Source organism: Psammomys obesus, unplaced genomic scaffold (genome assembly GCF_907164565.1).
Source record: "Psammomys obesus unplaced genomic scaffold, mPsaObe1.curated_primary_1811, whole genome shotgun sequence".
NCBI lineage: Eukaryota > Metazoa > Chordata > Mammalia > Rodentia > Muridae > Psammomys > Psammomys obesus.
The window spans coordinates 34,647,173-34,664,177 of record NW_026587216.1 but is presented as its reverse complement, the minus strand read 5'-3'; the positions used below and the strand labels follow the sequence as shown (position 1 = coordinate 34,664,177).

At 41.5% G+C, this 17,005-nt stretch overlaps 1 long non-coding RNA gene across 1 annotated transcript; it reads left to right on the top strand.

Moving 5' to 3' along the window:
* Positions 1-4,973: 4,973 nt before the first annotated feature.
* On the top strand, positions 4,974-11,840 carry LOC129673388 (uncharacterized). The gene is made up of 4 exons (XR_008719658.1): positions 4,974-5,046; positions 5,336-5,424; positions 5,686-5,782; positions 11,695-11,840. It is a non-coding gene; the product is annotated as an uncharacterized LOC129673388 (long non-coding RNA).
* Positions 11,841-17,005: the final 5,165 nt, after the last annotated feature.

Here is a 17,005-nt window from a genome sequence, read left to right as displayed (position 1 = left end):
AGCGTCCTAACTGCTTGAGCCCCAACTTTGGACTAGCTTTCCACACTGCCCCAAGGCCACCTGCACTTCACTAGCCTCAGATGGTCCAACAAAACATGGACAACAAACCAGACGTACTCTGTTCCCTCCAGGCCTTTGACAACCGATCATTCCAGCCTTCCTGGGTGCTGACAACAACATCCTATTTCAGCTGAGGAACACTTACAGAAGAGACTGTCATCCCTCATCATTAACAAAAGGCTGTTAGGTTTAAAGGAAACTAGATTCCTTCTACCAAAGGAGTCATTTCCCTGCCAAAAGAGAAGTGGCTCTCTAGGGTTCCTATTGACATATCAGAGCTCATGCTAGCCTCTAGGCTCCTTCAGTATTATAAATACCTGTTAACATCAGAGTTACAGAAAGGGTTACTCAAGATGGGGGCTGGAATCTGATTGAACGGCTTAATTAAAATATCAACCTTTAACCCTACATAAATGTGAGTCAATGATTTGATTCATATGCTCTAGAGCCAGTGGAGAATGTTATGGCTAAATAAGCTCCAGGTTGTGCTAGGCATCTATCTCAGAATCTACCAGCCACTTGTCTATGACGTCAGTCCCTGGAAGATAACTTCCCAGTAACCTTGACTCAGTGACACCTACCCAAAAATATACAGCTGTGAGTATCTACTTGTTATCTTGTTATGATATGACTAAATGCCTTTTTTTTTCTTCTATAACTTGCTTATGTAGACATCCAAAGATTGTTTTGCATTGCCTTAATCACTTACTAGGCAGATCAAAACTTTTTTTTTTTTTGCATGCTTTCATAGATATTGAAGGTCTTTCTTGTGGTTTTCCCCTTTAAAAGTCCTTCCTCACATGCCTCCTAGAAGGCAATCTCAATATGTCTCAGAGATTGTTCATCCTGCTAGCAGCTAATCAATATGTCTTTTAATTATGTGTCTATGGTCTTTTCCCAGGGCTCATACGCTCCAGCAGAAACCCATGAACTTGGCTGGGAATGACTCACAGATAAAGCACTTGCTTAGCATGCACAGAACTTTGGCCTTAAGCCATGAAAATAAAAGCTGAAAGTTCAAGTTGTGGCTCCAGATGGATCTTGTTTTTGTTTTGTAGGGCTAAGAATAGAACTTGCGGCACCTGCACATGCTAAGCACATAAGAGCAACCTCCCCCCCACCAACCTGTGGTTTCAGCTTTTATGAGAACTTGCTTCTGACCCTTGAGCCCCTTGCTTCAGAGAGTACTACATACCACCAGCATAGGACATTCAAAAACTCACTGTTTGTGGTTTCTATTTGTACTTTTGTCAATGGTAGGAATGTTTCGATTCTTTCTGTGTCTGTCCCTTGCAGAATAGGGGTGATCATAGCCATCTTGGATTCTTGTGAGGCTGCTATGTGAAGATACATGTGAAACCATGACAGCCCACACAGCCATTAACTGAAATAACACATAGATGTTGCTGTAAATACTCTCGAGAGGAGCACGGATTGCTTCATGGGTTTTGTCTTTGCCATACATGCAAATAGTCCATGAGCCTACTATGCCTGAAACACAGACAAACAAATCTATGTCTCTCCACAATGTCAGGATTCACTGAATAATAGTCAATTTTCAAGGTTAGCCATTTCACCCCACAGCCTACCTTGTAGCCTGGCTCAGGTAGATGCAAGTTCTTTCATTCCAGTCTTAATTATTATTCTTACTCTTACATCACATACCACACAGCTATGGTAAACCTAGCTATATGCTGTGAATACCACAGATTCAAGGAGAGAGACCACTGACCCAAGTCATGGCCAAGTTAGTTAAAGCAAGTAATTGATTAAAGTAAGCTTTTATAAATTCACGTACATGGGCTATCTCTCCCCAAAGTTGGGGTTCAAGAGATCAGCATTGGACATAGGAATAAGGGTTTTTATAGTTCAGAAGCATAACCCCATTTGGCGGTTTCCAATGGGGAATTTGGCAGGCAAATAGGTGGGGTTACAGAGGCAGAACAGAAGCATAACAATTTGGCCACAACAACGTCTTGTGAGACAAAGACATGGCGGTAAGATAGTCATAATAACAAAGTAGTAACAGGGTGGTCACAACAACCTCTTGAAACAAAGCCATGCTTGCCATTTCCTGGAACTGGCAGTACAGATCCATTACTATAGTTAAGGTTACAAGTGGGTGTAGCCCAATCCTTGAGAAACAGATTTACTCGCAAAGAGGAGTTAATCTACTTTGTTTTAATTATATGATGGTTTTCAAGCCTAAGATGGAGGCAGGCTGGTTTGCCAATGCACATATATGGGTGACAGAAGGAATACAAGTGTAAGAGACTTGCAGCAGAGTTTAAGAGGCTTTAGAAAGAGTCTGTATTGATAAGAAAGTGAACCAAACCAGTGCTGGCAGGGAACCGCTGTTGGCTGGAGCTGCTGGAGTCAGGGTTTTAGAATGAAGCTGTTCCAGTTGTGAGGTGGAGGGCTGAGAGCAGGAAATAGCTAGTTCAGGTTCATGCCCAGATGGGACAACTTGCCGATAGGCAGTCAGTGGGGATAGCATTAGTCAACAGCAAGCTGAGCCGAAGCTCTAAGGACAGGGGGTAAGTCCTCAATGCACACAGCAGGTATCAAGTGATAGTTGTGGGGCCAGGTAACCATAGTAGTGTCAGGGTCCAGATAAGGGAGCTCCTGCTTTTCCTTGGTCTGGCATGTCTGATGGGTAGATTTTAATACGCCCATGTACTCCTACAGACTTAATTCACCTAATAAACATATAGGCGGGCTTCCTTTCTACTTCCAAAAGTAAGTCATTCACCAGCCGTGCTGGATGAGCAATACCCGAGGTTGTGGTTTTGTGTCCACCGGGGCTATGGCTAGCCCTATATTTGCTTCTAAAATGGAGTCTTTTCGGGCAAGCCACAACCTGAGAACAGTTATATACAAGATGGAGTGACTTGGAGCAGGGCATAGCCTGAGCTTAACAGTTTCAATTTATGTTTGCCACAATATGGAGTAGGTTTCCTTTTTTCTAGAGAAAGCAAGTGGTGGTGGTGCTGTGTGGGAGGGGATGGTTGTAAAACTTCCTACATGGCAGCCATCCAAACAACCAAAAACTGAAAAAGGCCAGGTCTTCCTGCACACACTTAGTCTCAGGGCCGGAAGATCTTTGTTAGTTCAATGCCAGCCTGCTCTAACATAGAGAGTTTCAGGGTAGCCAGGGCTACATAATGAGATCATGTCTCAAACAAGAAGACAGACAAACAAACAAAAAAACAACTTAAAAAAGAAATTACCTAAAAATCAAATTACAAACACCAAATTTAGTATATATTTATATAATATTATATATATATATATATATATATATATATATATAATATATATAATAGACATTTGGAAAATAGTAAATAATAAAACCTAATCTTTTAAGTTATTTTTTTCTTGTATGAATAGTAAAAAAATCCAACTGGATGAGGCTGGAAAGTGAGCTCAAAGTTATGGCTTGAGCCATCTCTGAGCCCTCTCCACACTGGCAGGCCTAGCTCCAGATACAGCAAGACAGGAGCAGCAGTGGCGTGGCGTTTCTCTCCTGGGAACAATCACAGCCACACAGCTGGACTTAAGATCCACTCAAGAGAAGGAAATTCATGCCTGGTACACCTAGCCCACTATCCGTAGCTGGTGAGGCCATGGGTCGGAGAGTAGAACCAACCATTGCATTTTCCTAAACATAATTTCTGAGAGATTACACAAAGCCTTATCAGATCAAAATGCAGAGATGAACTGACCATGGTACCCAGCCCCTGCTGACAAATCTACAGAACAAACTTTACACCCAAGGCTCAGGGAACCTCATGGAAGATGAGGTGGAAAGACAGTATGGGCTAGAGGAGCAGGAAGTCTGCCCTGAGGTATTGACTTCAGAGATGGGGATGTAACACCTGTGAAATCTCAACAATATGATTGCCCGAATAAGACCTAAAAAATGATATCAACTGACATGCCAATGTGAATAGGGCAATCTTAGACGGCCTCATAGATAAAGAGCTATGGGGAATCAATGGCTGCTTCGAGGAGGATCGGTCTTTCCCAGGGAAGAGCCCCAAGCAGTCACCCCTAAAGCATACATATATAAGCAGCACTAAGCAGATTCAGCAGGTTGTATTTATAAATGTGTGTAACAATAACAAAGAATCAGAGGCTGTGATTTTTGAGGAGTAGGAGGATTGCAGGAGGAGTTGGAGGGAGGGGAAGGAGAGAGGAGATGAGTATTTAAAATTAATTAAAAGTTATTGCTTTAACATTGACTATATGGTGATGTGAAACACTCATTTTTTATCACTGGTAGAATAGAAAAAGTACCTTTAAGAGTTCTTATGGGTATGAATCTTCTAGTTTTGATTCATTACTCATGTAAAATCTTCTTGGCTAAGGCTTCTAAAGCATATGCAGGGTTTTGATGATGTTGCCTGGCTCGTACACAGAAAGAAACAAAATCAGTGGAAGTGTGAGCTTTTGAAGAGAGAGGAAGTGGTTCTGAGAGGTCTGGGTGGAAGGCAGATTCAAGAATTATGTGTGTTAGCCAAAAGTGGTGGCACATGTCTTTCATCCCAGCATTTGGGAGGTAGAAGCCAGTGGATCTGAGTCTGAGGCCAGCCGGGTCTACAGAGCAAATTGCAGGACAGCCAAGGCTGCACAAGAGAGCTTATCTTGATCCTCTACCCCCATAACAGAATTACGTGTGCTGCTCTTGATTTTGAAACTCGCTGGTCATGTGATTGTTGGCTTATCGTAGTTTCTCTAAACTGAAGAAGTGCATGGCACCATAATATCTCACTTGCATTGTATTGAATAATCTATAAGAAGAAAGTTTTACCATTTTGGTGTATTTCAGGAAAAACAAAGGACAGTGGCAGTAGCCGAACCTATGAAAAGCTGTGACTGATAAAGTGTTTTCACATTTTAGCAGACATTTTTCCTGCTCAAAGCCTCAACACAAAGGATAAGCTCCATTAACAGTCATGGGGCAAGACCTGTGAGGCTTTGCTGGTGAGTAGTGCAGGGAATCCCAGGGGATGAAAGAGGGGGTGGCTTTCCAGGGGGTCTCCACAGGGGAAGGAGCAGGGCCTGAGCCTGAGCTGAGACTTGAAGCTGAGCTGCTTTTAGTGCAGTGCAGCACATGGAACCTTCCAGTCAAGACAGACAGACAGACAGACAGACAGGCTGGGCAAAGGCAGAGGGGAACTGAAAGTGTCAGTCTGGGGGAAGAGGCCTAGACAGGAGAGACCCAGAGATGGCATTTTGACCGAACCATTTTGACCTACTTCTTGATCTGTAGGCAGCAGGAAGAGACTGTGACACACTGGCCAGGTGCTTTGAGAAAGGACTCAAGAGTAATTTTCTCTCAGTCAAAGACAGATGGAGCAGGTATTATTTTTAAGATTCTGCTTTTATTATTTTAAATTGTGTGTGTTTGCACACTTGGGGGTATTTGCGTATGAGTTAGAGTGCCCATGAAGTCCAGAGGCATTGATTTCTCTGGGACTAGAGTTAAGAGATAGTTGTAAGTTATCTGACATGGGTGCTAGGAACCAAACTCAGGTCCTTTAGAAGAGCAATAGGTGCTCTTCATCACTGAGCCATCTCCCTAGCCCTGAAAATTTTTTTCTTGTTTACTTATTTATGCAGGGGTTTGAAGACAGGTCTCATTCCTGCCAATGTAGTATAAATCCAGTCACCTGAAAAGTTTTAACACAGTTGTGCTGGCTAAGGAGCTGGAAGACAGGTAAGAAACAGCTCGGTGACTACTAACTTAGTAGTCTTGGTAGAAAATGATGGTAGAGATAAGAGTGGCTTAAATGATCAATGTGAATGGAGCAGAGAAAGATGGATTTGCCAGTTGTTTACCAAGTACTTATATTGGTAAGACGCTACAGAAAGTTAAAAATCCAGGTTTGAGGATTTAGGGAGATGGTTCAATGGGTAAATCATGAGGACCTGAGTTTGGGTCCTCAGCATCCACATAAAAGCCTGGCTGTGGTAGTGCTGGCAGGTAGCGAAAGTGGGATCCCAGTCACTCACTGGCCAGCAAGGCCAGTCATCAGTAAACTCCAGGTTTGTTAAGAGACCCTGTCTCAAAAAATATCCTCAGAAGATAGCTGTGGCTTGACCTTTGCCCTCCATCTGCACACACGTGGGTGTGCACATTTGCACAGGCATGTGTCCCCCAATCTAGAATTTGTTTTGGTCAATCAAGCTGTCCTAGTTAGTGTTCTATTGCTGTGAAGAGACAGCATGGCCATGGAGACTCTTATAAAGGAAAACATTTAATTGGGGTTGGCTTACAGTTCTGAGCTCATTTTTTCATCATGGAAGTAAGCATGGTGGCATGCACACAGACATGGCGCTGGAGAAGGAGCTGAGAGTGCTACATCTTGATCTGTAGACAGCAGGAAGAGACTGTGACACACTGGCCAGGCTTGAACTTCTGAGACCTCAAAGCCTGAGACCCACTTCCTCCAAGGCCACACTTCCTAATAGGGCCACCCCTTATGAGGCCTATGGAAGCTTTTTTATTCAAACCACCACGTAAGTAGACATAATAGGATTGGTGATTGTATGGTATTGGTTATCTGTTGTTGTGCACCAATGATTCCAAACTCAGCAGGTTAAATTATAGTATCTAACCCAGTAGCTGGTTGTCCTGACTCAAGGCCTAGGTGATGCTGCAGTTAAGGCGCTGGCAGGGTTTCAGTGTCAGTGAGTCTCTCTGGGGAGGATCCATTTCCAAACTCACTCATGTGGCCATTTACAGGCCTTAGTCACTCGCCACAGAGGCCTCTATGTGGAAAGCTGGTTTCTCGGGTGAACCATCAAGAGAGGGAGAATGTCCAAACAGAAGCCAGGGCTTTGACACTTAAATCTCAGAAGTGACACAGTACCAGTGCCGATAAAGTACATGAGCCACCCTGACTGAAAAGAAGAGAGGGTATACAGGGAGGCCAGGCCATTCAGAGGCTACCTCAGGCTGTGTACTAGTTAGGAGCCATTCTTTGTATTAAAGACATCACTTACCTTAGGGACTGTGGTTGTTTAAATAAGAATAGCCCCCACAGGCTCATATATCTGAAAGCTTAGTCATCAGGAGTGGTACTATTTGAAAGGATAAGGAGGTTAGGCCTTTTGGGAGGAACTATGTTACTTGGGGTGTGTTTTCAGGCTTTGAAAGCCCAAGCTTAGCCCATTGCCTCTCTTTCTGCTGCCTATGGATCTGGATGTATAGGACTCTCAGCTACTTCTCCAGAACCATGTCTGCCTTTGTGACGCCATACTTCTTGCCATGATGACAAGGGACTAAAGCTCTGAAACTGTACACAAGCCTCAATTAAATGCTTCCTTTAGTAAGAGTTGCCATGTTCATGTTGTCTCTTCACAGCTGACAAAGACCTATTAAAAATGTGTTAAAAGATATTTTGTCAAGTGATACAAAAAAGAGAAACAACTATGAGACTCTAAATTACTTGTGATGCCTTCTAAAAAGTGTTTCTAAGAAGCACCAATGAGAAACTGCTGACAATGCAAAGACTGTCCACACACTCATTCATATTATTTTGTCCATGTTTGGACTACAGAGCAATACACCATTTCTAAAAGCTCAACGCTAGGTGTGATGGCACACCTACCTTTAATCCTAGCACCCAGGAGGCAGAGGCAGGTGGATCTCTGTAAGTCTGAGGGCAGTCCAGGACAGTCTACACTGTCAGAGCTTGTCTCAAAAGAATAATGACAAGAAGCCCCAAAGAAACCAACAGAGCAAATGAACAACAACAAATGGTAAAGGTCTTTTGAAAAGTTCAGTTCTGGGGAGATGAGCCGCGATTGTGACAGACTGGTTTATATTTTCTCCAAGGCAAGATTCTCCAAGGAAGAATATATTTTCTAGCGTAGACACCCATGCTTGTGGACATAAACACAGCTCATGCAGTGAGGCGCGTGCAAAGCAACAAACTGCCACAAGGGCCGTAGTCCTGTCTTAGCTCTTTTAGTCTCTCTGGTGTTGCCTTGAGGTTGAACAAGAAGTGCACAGGACTATTCAGGTGCACTGGCTCTAGAGAATCTGGACAGACATCAATCACAGTGCCCACCTCGTTCAACCACGAAGTTGTATCCAGTCCTTTAGAAAGAACCTACACTGCCCTATGTGCCAGAGAATAAGCCAGTGTGAGTCTCAATGGTCACATATAGAATGCCTATGCTCTGCTACACTGACTGGAGATTATAGGCTTGGCTAGTCTTCTTCAGGGAATATTTTTGCTTTCAAAATTGCCTTATGTGTGTGGAACATCTTCAGATATGTGCACCCAATTCACTTTAAATATTTCCATAGGACAGACTTTCAGGAATCAGACAGGGACACAAGCGGAGTGAATCAGACTGGACTGAGGGCAGAGGCCAGGTTGAAAGGATAGATCAAGTCAGTGACCAAAGCAGCAATAGAAATTGACAGCTGTCAGTCTACTCAGGCCAACATTCCATACGGAGAGACCAGAGGCAGAAGGCAGTGCACAGCTGCCTGGGATACAGTGATGTGCAGAATGCCAGGTACTCACCAGGGTTCTTGAGCCGTAGCCTCAGGCTCATGCCAGAGGTGAGCTGTACAGGTCTCCAAGCCATCGCTTTGTCTACTGCTTTGTTTCAACACTACGTGCTGATGATAGGACTGCCCGCAATGGAGGGAACTTGTTTCTATCCCAACAGGCTAGCCCTGGAAATGACTATTCGTAAATCATTCATCATAAGATAAATGATTATCTTATTCAAGTGTCATAAAACTGACACTTGAAGGTTGTTTTCATTGGAATTGTGAACCATGAAGGCTTAGCAATGCTCAAGAAGCTTATACATTTAATGTATAATAATTAAGGAGAAGAAAAAGATTTCTTATTTGCATACTTGCATTTCTTTGTGAAAATGAATATTTAAGTATTTTCAGTTTATTTACTAGGAGGATAATTTAAAGAAAATCAATTTAAATGAAGAGAAGAGAGTAGAATTAAGCAATTCTGCAGGCCTTCTGTGCTCCCTGGGAAGAAGGGGGCTGCCTGGGGCTGAGTTCTCCACTAGTTCTGGTGCATCGAGTTCCGAGGGTACCCAGAAGCCTGAATGGATTAAGCAAATGCCAGCCAAGGCCCAGGATGAGATAGTTGCAACAGTTTAATGCAACCTTCAGCACAAACACTTTCTATTTTACACACCAGGCATATTATTCTTTATCATGGAAAGTAAAGAATCATGGATACATTTGATTGGGACAGCTAAAGTGGAATAAATTGAAGACTGTCACAAACCTAATTTAGAATTTCTCAAACTCTTGGCATACTGTCAGAGACCGGTTTTCATGTTCTTGTGTGGAAGGACAACTTGGATATCCTTGTCTGCACTACGGAAATTGAGCTGAGTATTTTGCTTTTGATCTAAAGCCCTGCGGCATTCTCTTACCTAAGAATTTAAATGCTTATCACTTTACTCAGTGCAGTGCATCTCCAACAGGGCTTGCATATTAGATATCCTGCACATAAAATAGTTCCATTCCGATTCATAACAGTAGCAAAAGTATGGTCGTGAAAGAGCAATGAAACAGTTTCATGGTGGGGTCTCCATAACGTGATGAACTGCATTAAAGGGCCACAGTGTTAGGAAGGTTAAGAACCACTGCTCTACCGTAATATAGGAAAAGCTGTCCTGTGCAAAGGGTGTTTTGTTGTGGTTGTTTTCCAGATGTCTATATGGGAGCCATTCGCAGGGAGCACATGAGTACTTGAAAGGTATTCGATATAAATTAGATGTAATGTCAGTTTTAGACACTCAGCAGATATTTAAGAAATAGGAAAGCAGCCTGGGTGGTGTTGCATACCCATTACAGGGGCACTTGGGAGTGAGCAACTCTGTGAGCTCCAGGCTAGCCTGGGTTATACAGTGAGACTGCAGAACAGAGGAAATCACCATGGAGTTACATGCTTTTAATGCTGAGATCAGTTTTTATGGTCTAAAATATGGTCAATCTTACAGAATATTTCTTTTGTTCTTTGTTTCAGTGGTTTTTTGCTTGTTTGTTTGAGACAGGGTCTCATTATGTAGTCCTGTTTGGCCTAGAACTCGCTATGTAGGAATTAACGGCATGCCAAGTTTGGAGGCAGAAGCAGGTGGATCTCTGTGAGTTCAAGGCTATCCAGTGCTGCACACAGAGATTATATCTAAAAAACAAATAAACAAACAAACAAAAGAAGAAGAGTAAGGAAAGAAAGAAAGAAAGAAAGAAAGAAAGAAAGAAAGAAAGAAAGAAAGAAAGAAAGAAAAACTAAATTTGTTTTGGATATATATTAAAGCTATCTTTTTGGTAATAAAATATATTAATTTCTTTTTAATAATGTTAATTTATTATTAGTGTGTATATAGACTAGAGGACAACTTGCAGTTTTGTTCCTCAGGAACGATGCTTACTTTATTTTGAGATGGGGTTTCTCTTTGATTTGAGGCTCTTCAGGTAGGCTACGCCATCTGTCTGCCTCTGCCTCTCAGGGCTGAGGCTAAAGGTGTGCACTTCCACAACTGGCTTTTTAAAAATTATTATTTTATTATTTTAATTTTAAACCTGGGTTCTGGGGGTCAAACTCAGTCCCTCTTGCGTGTATGACCATCTCCCCAACCCTTGGTTTTAAGTTTTTCAGTTTGATCAGGAAATTTGCGGTTTGCCTTTTAGTCTACTGAAAAGCACAAGTCCAGATGATTCCAGCTCACATTAGTCCTGAATGCGCTGCCAGTTGCATGAGTTACATAGCACCTTACCCAGTCAGAGATCCAGCATTAACCAACTTCTTCTTGCTCAGAAGACAGCTTTGCTTTACAAGTCTGGGAAGATGTGGTATTGGGTTAGGAAGAACTAGTCAGGCATTGGCCACAGGGCTGATGCTAGCTTGCCTGTCTCCTGTAACCCCTTCCTCCTCATTCTCTCTCACATTCCTAACCCCCTCCCCCATTCCTTAGTTTTCACTGTGAACAGTGCTCTGTATACCTCCATGCTTCAAAGTTGGCTGTATTCAGTGTTAGAAAACCTGTCCTGAAGACCTCTAAGAGACTCACAGATAGAATGCAGGCAGTTTGTAAGCAAAGATGAGAACATTCAACAAGGGCACAGCTCTAGCTAGCATTCTGGGATTTGCCATTAACAGGCATTTATACATTATTTTTTTTTCTATACTGTTCTTGCAATACCATTTCACATATCACTGTTTGAAATGATATAGCGAGCAGACCTTTGACTATTTTGATACTTAATGTTAACAAAAACATTTTTACGATGCCACAGGTGACATGTCTAACTATTACATAGCTACACTGATACAGTGAGATTGCTTCACAGCCCTAGGCTTTATTCTATATATTTAAGTGTGGTGTTTTTTTTTTTTGTTTTGTTTTGTTTTGTTTTGTTTTTTTAATCCATGATCTGTGGGCTGCACATACAATGATACTGTTCGTTTAGAAGCCTGTTTAGGAAAACTTTAGTTCCTGATGACCTGCTACCTAAACACCTTGCCTTTCTTTTGTCTCTGTATGCTGTAAAGTCTCATTTCTGCATTGGAATGTCATACCAATTTGTTGACCTTGAAAACTCCTACTCTAAGAAGTTTTTCTCCATAGGTACAGAAAGCACCATGTCACACCTCCTAGGTCCTGGACTGGAAAAGCTTCAACTTCATCATCCACCACCCAGTCCACTGCTTCCCACCCAAAGTAAGAAACACTTAATATATTAAAAGGGCAGTGACTCATCGTTTTGTGATATTTGAAAATCTGTTACAAATTGATTTTAACATAAAAAAAAAAAACTCATCTGAAGCTGGGCAAAGTGGTCCACACTTGTAATCCCAGCACTCAGGGAGGCAGAAGTAGGCGGATTTCTGTGAGTTAGAGGCCAGCCTGGTCTACAAAGCAAGTCCAGGAAGGCTACAGGTACACAGAGAAACTCTGTCTCGAAAAACAAACAAACAAAAAGGCCAAAGCCAAACAAAAAATTCGTCTGGCAGATGATATGATAGTATATATAAGTGACCCCAAAAAGTCAACCAGAGAATTCCTTCAGCTGATAACCACCTTCAGCAAAGTGGCTCGATACAAAATTAACTCAAAAAAAGTCAGTAGCTCTCCTGTATACCAAAGACCAAGGGCTGAGAAAGAAATCAGCTATGGATACCTGATTTTTGACAAAGAAGCCAAAACCATACAACAGAAAAAAGACAGCATCTTCAACAAATGGTGTTGGTCTAACTAGATATCTACATGTAGAAAAATGCAAATACATCCATGTTTATCACCCTGCACAAAACTAAAGTCCAAGTGGATCAAAGACCTCAAAATAAAACCAGACACACTAAACATGTTGGAAAAAAAGTGGGGAAGAGCCTAGAACTCATTGGCACAGGAGACAACTTCCTGAACAGAACACCAACAGCACAGGCTCTAAGAGCAACAATCAATAAATGGGACCTCATGAAACTGAAAAGCTTCTGTAAAGCAAAGGACACTGTCGCCAGAACAAAACAACAGGTTACAGACTGGGAAAGGATCTTCACTAACCCTGTATCTGACAGAGGGCTAATATCCAGAATATAGAAAGAACTCAAGAAATTAAAAAGCAACAAATCAAGTAATCCAATTAAAAAATGTGGTACGGAGCGAAACAGAGAATTCTCAATTGAGGAATACCGAATTGTAGAGAAACACTTAAAGAAATGCTCAATGTCCTTGGTCATCAGGGAAATGCAAATCAAAACAACCCTGAATTTCACCTTACACCCTTCAGAATGGCTAAGATAAAAACTGAAGTGACAATACATGCTGGAGAGGATGTGGAGAAAGGGGAACCCTCCTCCATTGCTGGTGGGAATGTAAACTTGTACAACCACTTTGGAAATCAACCTGGTGCTTTCTCAGACAATTAGAAATAGTGATACCTCAAGATCCAGTATAACACTCCTAAGCATATATTCCAAAAGATGCCCAAATATACAATATGGACATTTGCTCAACCATGTTTGTAGCAACTTTATTGGTAATAGCCAGAGTCTGGAAACAACCCAGATGTCCCTCAAGTGAGGAATGGCTACAGAAATTGTGGTACATTTATACAATTAAAAACAAGGAAATTATGAAATTTGTAGGCAAATGGTGGGAACTAGAAAAGATCATCCCGAAAGAGATATCCCAGAAGCAGAAAGACACACATGGTATACGCTCACTTATAAGTGGATATTTGACATATAATATAGGATAAACATACTAAAATCTGTACACCTAAAGAAACTAAGCAAGGAGGACCCTGGGTAAGATGATCAATCTTCACTCAGAAAGGCAAAAGGGACCAACATCAGAAGAGGCAGAAAACAGGGAACAGGACAGGAGCCTACCACAGAGAGCCTCTGAAAGACTCCACTGAGTAAGGTATCAAAGCAGATGCTGAGACTCATAGCCAAACTTTAGACTGAGTGCAGGGAAACTTAGAAAAGAAGGGGGAGATAGAAAGACCTGGAGGGGACAGGGGTTCCACAAGGAGAGAAACAGAACTAAAAAAAAAAAAATCTGGGCACAGGGTCTTTTCTGAGACTGATACTCCAACCAAGGACCATGAATGGAGATAACCTAGAACCCCTGTACAGATGTAGCCCATGATACCTCAGTCTCCAAGTGGGTTCCCTAGTAATGGGAACAGGGACTGTCTCTGACATGAAATCAGTGGCTGGCTCTTTGATCACCTCTCCCTGAGGAGGGAGAAGCCTTACAGAGGAAGATAATGCAGCCAGTCCTGTTGAGACCTGCTATGCTAGGGTCAGATGGAGTGGGAGGTGTACCTTTCCTATCAGCGGACTGGGGGAAGGGCATGGGAAGAAATGAGGGAGGGAAGGTGGGATTGTGAGGGGGATGAGGGAGGTGGCTACAGCTGGGATACAAAGTGAATAAAGTGTAATTAATAAAATAAATAAATAAAACCTCACCTGATTTAAATGATTAAATAGAGGTTAGAGTAGAGCCTGCAGGGAGGGAATGTGCTAGCCTGACTTCACCACCATATGCCTCTTCCCACAGACATGATATTATCCTGATAATAGTTGATGACTTTAGGAATCATTTGAGTAGTCTGACATAAAATACTAATATTTAGGAAGATGAATTAAATACATACAAATTTTCTTATGCTATTTCTCACTTTTTATGTCAGAGATTATTCCAAAGAGAAATGTTTAAAAGAAGAATAAGAGAAAATATCATCACCACATACTCAACTTCATAGTACTAAATCAAAATGTGATTTCAGGGTATATTTGAGGGATTTATAACTTACTTAAAAAAACTCATGCAGATATTAAAAGTAAACCAAAAGATCTGTGCATGGCGGCATGTGGCTGAAGGAGAACCAGGAGTCTCTGTGTTCTGTGTCACAAACTGTGACACAAACTGTGTCACAACAAGACTGGCTTACGTCTAATATCAAAGACAGCACCAAGTGAAACAAAACTGCTCTAGCCAAAATATCTTGCTCCAGAAGGCACAAGACCCAGTGTTCCTGGTACTGTACCATGAACTCAACGGACAGATAGAGCCAGCGTTTAGAACCCAGTTAGAAAATGAAAGATGGGGACTGGAGAGTTGCCTCAGTAGCTTAGGATACGTGTTCTAAGGAGGATCCAAGGGCCATTCCTAGCACACACATGGCAGCCTACAACCATCTATAATTTCAGTCCCAAGGGATTTGATACTTTCTTTTGACCTCTGCAGATAGTAGGCATGAATGCAATGCACAATGCATACCTACAGGCAAAATACTCATACACATAACATATAAAATAAAGAGAGAGGCTGTCAAAAGCTTCTAAAACAGTCTAAGCTGGCTACTAAAACAAGGCAAATCAAACCGAGCCAAACCAAACTAAAGTAGGATAAGCTGAATCAGGCAAGGTTATTTACTTAAATTACAGTATTGACTTAAAACTATACATTTTGATATAAGACTAATGGAGATTAAGTAATTTGAAAATTTAAAGTGACTTAGATTTTATACACTAAATAAAAACTTCCTCCAAACCACCACCACCACCACCACCACCACCGAAACCTTTTTAGACAGAAGCAAGAAGCAAGAGTCATTTTTACAAAATTCCCAACATCCTAATGAACGCAATAGAAAAAGAATAGAAATTAATAGGTATGTGATGAAACAAATGGTCATGGATGCCAAAACCTATTTTGAAAAGCAAAGTGAAAGAATTGAGAGCCATGACCACCATTTAACACACACACACACACACACACACACACACACACACACACACACACCCCTAACAGATTTAAAATTAATCAAGATTAGTTCCCTTAATATAAAATGATGGAGCAGCTCCAGATGGCAATCCCAGTTCCTAGAAGTGTTGGCAGCCAATGTGTTGATCAGTGGCTGGCTCTTGATGCTCAGTGGTTTTTTTTCTTTAATCCATTTTTACATATTTAACTTCACATTAGAATTTTATTTGATCAAGCATCACACACTAGAGTAGGGCACTTCTAAACTCTGGCCAAGTATAAACGATGAATGAAGGTCTATACATGAGTCTCTCCCCGTGCAGTCTGTCTACGGGAATACTGAAGCTTTGGGTAGGCCTTTTGTTCTACACACATTTGTGCACATGTGTTCAGGAAGACAAATAAGAACATACACTGTAAAAAGCCACACATGCACGAAAGGGTGTGACAAAAAGCTAAAAATAACTGGTGATTTTGGCAACCTGCTTTTGCCCCTGTTTAGTGCTAGTTTCTGTAGAGAACTATTAGTGAGCATTGAAGGCATTATTTAAAAAATGCTGTATAAGAAGCATGGAGAATAGTGAGGTTTGATGTTTCATATTAAATTAATAAAAATTAATTTGATCTTATTAATGAGCAATTCAGCTGCTTGTATTCCAAGGCAAGTGAGCAGAGTCGAAACACTTCAAGGGTGCCAGCTCGCTCTCCAGTGTTGCTTTGTTATGGAAAAACCCATCATGTGTTTGTTGCTTCATTCTGAGGACACAATCCAGGGCTGCAATGAATTTAAGCACACGATTCCTGAGTGTGCCTTGATCAGCCAAATAGTCCTGTCCCGGGCGTTCCAGTGTCACTCAAAATCCCTCCAATTGTTTTATTTCCTCCAGCACTATCCCAGGCAGAATGAAAACTTTCCAATAGCCACAGAGATGAACTGCCTCCTACCTACTTAACAAATGCAAACACAGTTTTGTTTTTATTAACATACCATTTAAGGATTCTTTAAAACATTTTTATTCTGTGTTTTCCATGCATGCACACATGTGCACCATGTGTTTGCCCATGGAGGACAGAAGAGAGCACTGACACTCTGGAGCTAGAATTACAGACAGTTGAGTCACCATATGGGTCCTGTGCAAGAGTAACAAGTCCTCTTCACTCACTGAGCCTTCTTTTCAGCCCTTGAACACGCTTTTTAGATGAATAATTATGCAACACATATTCTTCCTTCTTTGAATGTAATTTTAATTAAGGAGTATAATCTTTTAAAATTATTATTATTAATTAGCAACAAAGATCTGGATTTCATCATGCCATTTTATTAACATTACTACCTGCCACATGGATATTATATTTGTTGTTATTCATCCTCCCCTCCTCCCTCTGCCCCTCTTGTTGGTATCTCCTTTCCACAAACAGTCCTCTCTGTTGCTTTCAGGACATACATGTATTACTGTCCTTGCTTGTTCTCCCCCCCCCTCCCTTTAGATCTCATCTCTGCTCATAGCTTTTTACTTTTGTTCCATCCATCCATCTACCTATCTATCCATCCTAGATTGATCTATCTTATCTATCTATATCCCCACATGATTTCTCTGTTCTACTTTTGTTCCATCCATCCATCCATCCATCCATCCATCCATCCATCCATCCATCCATC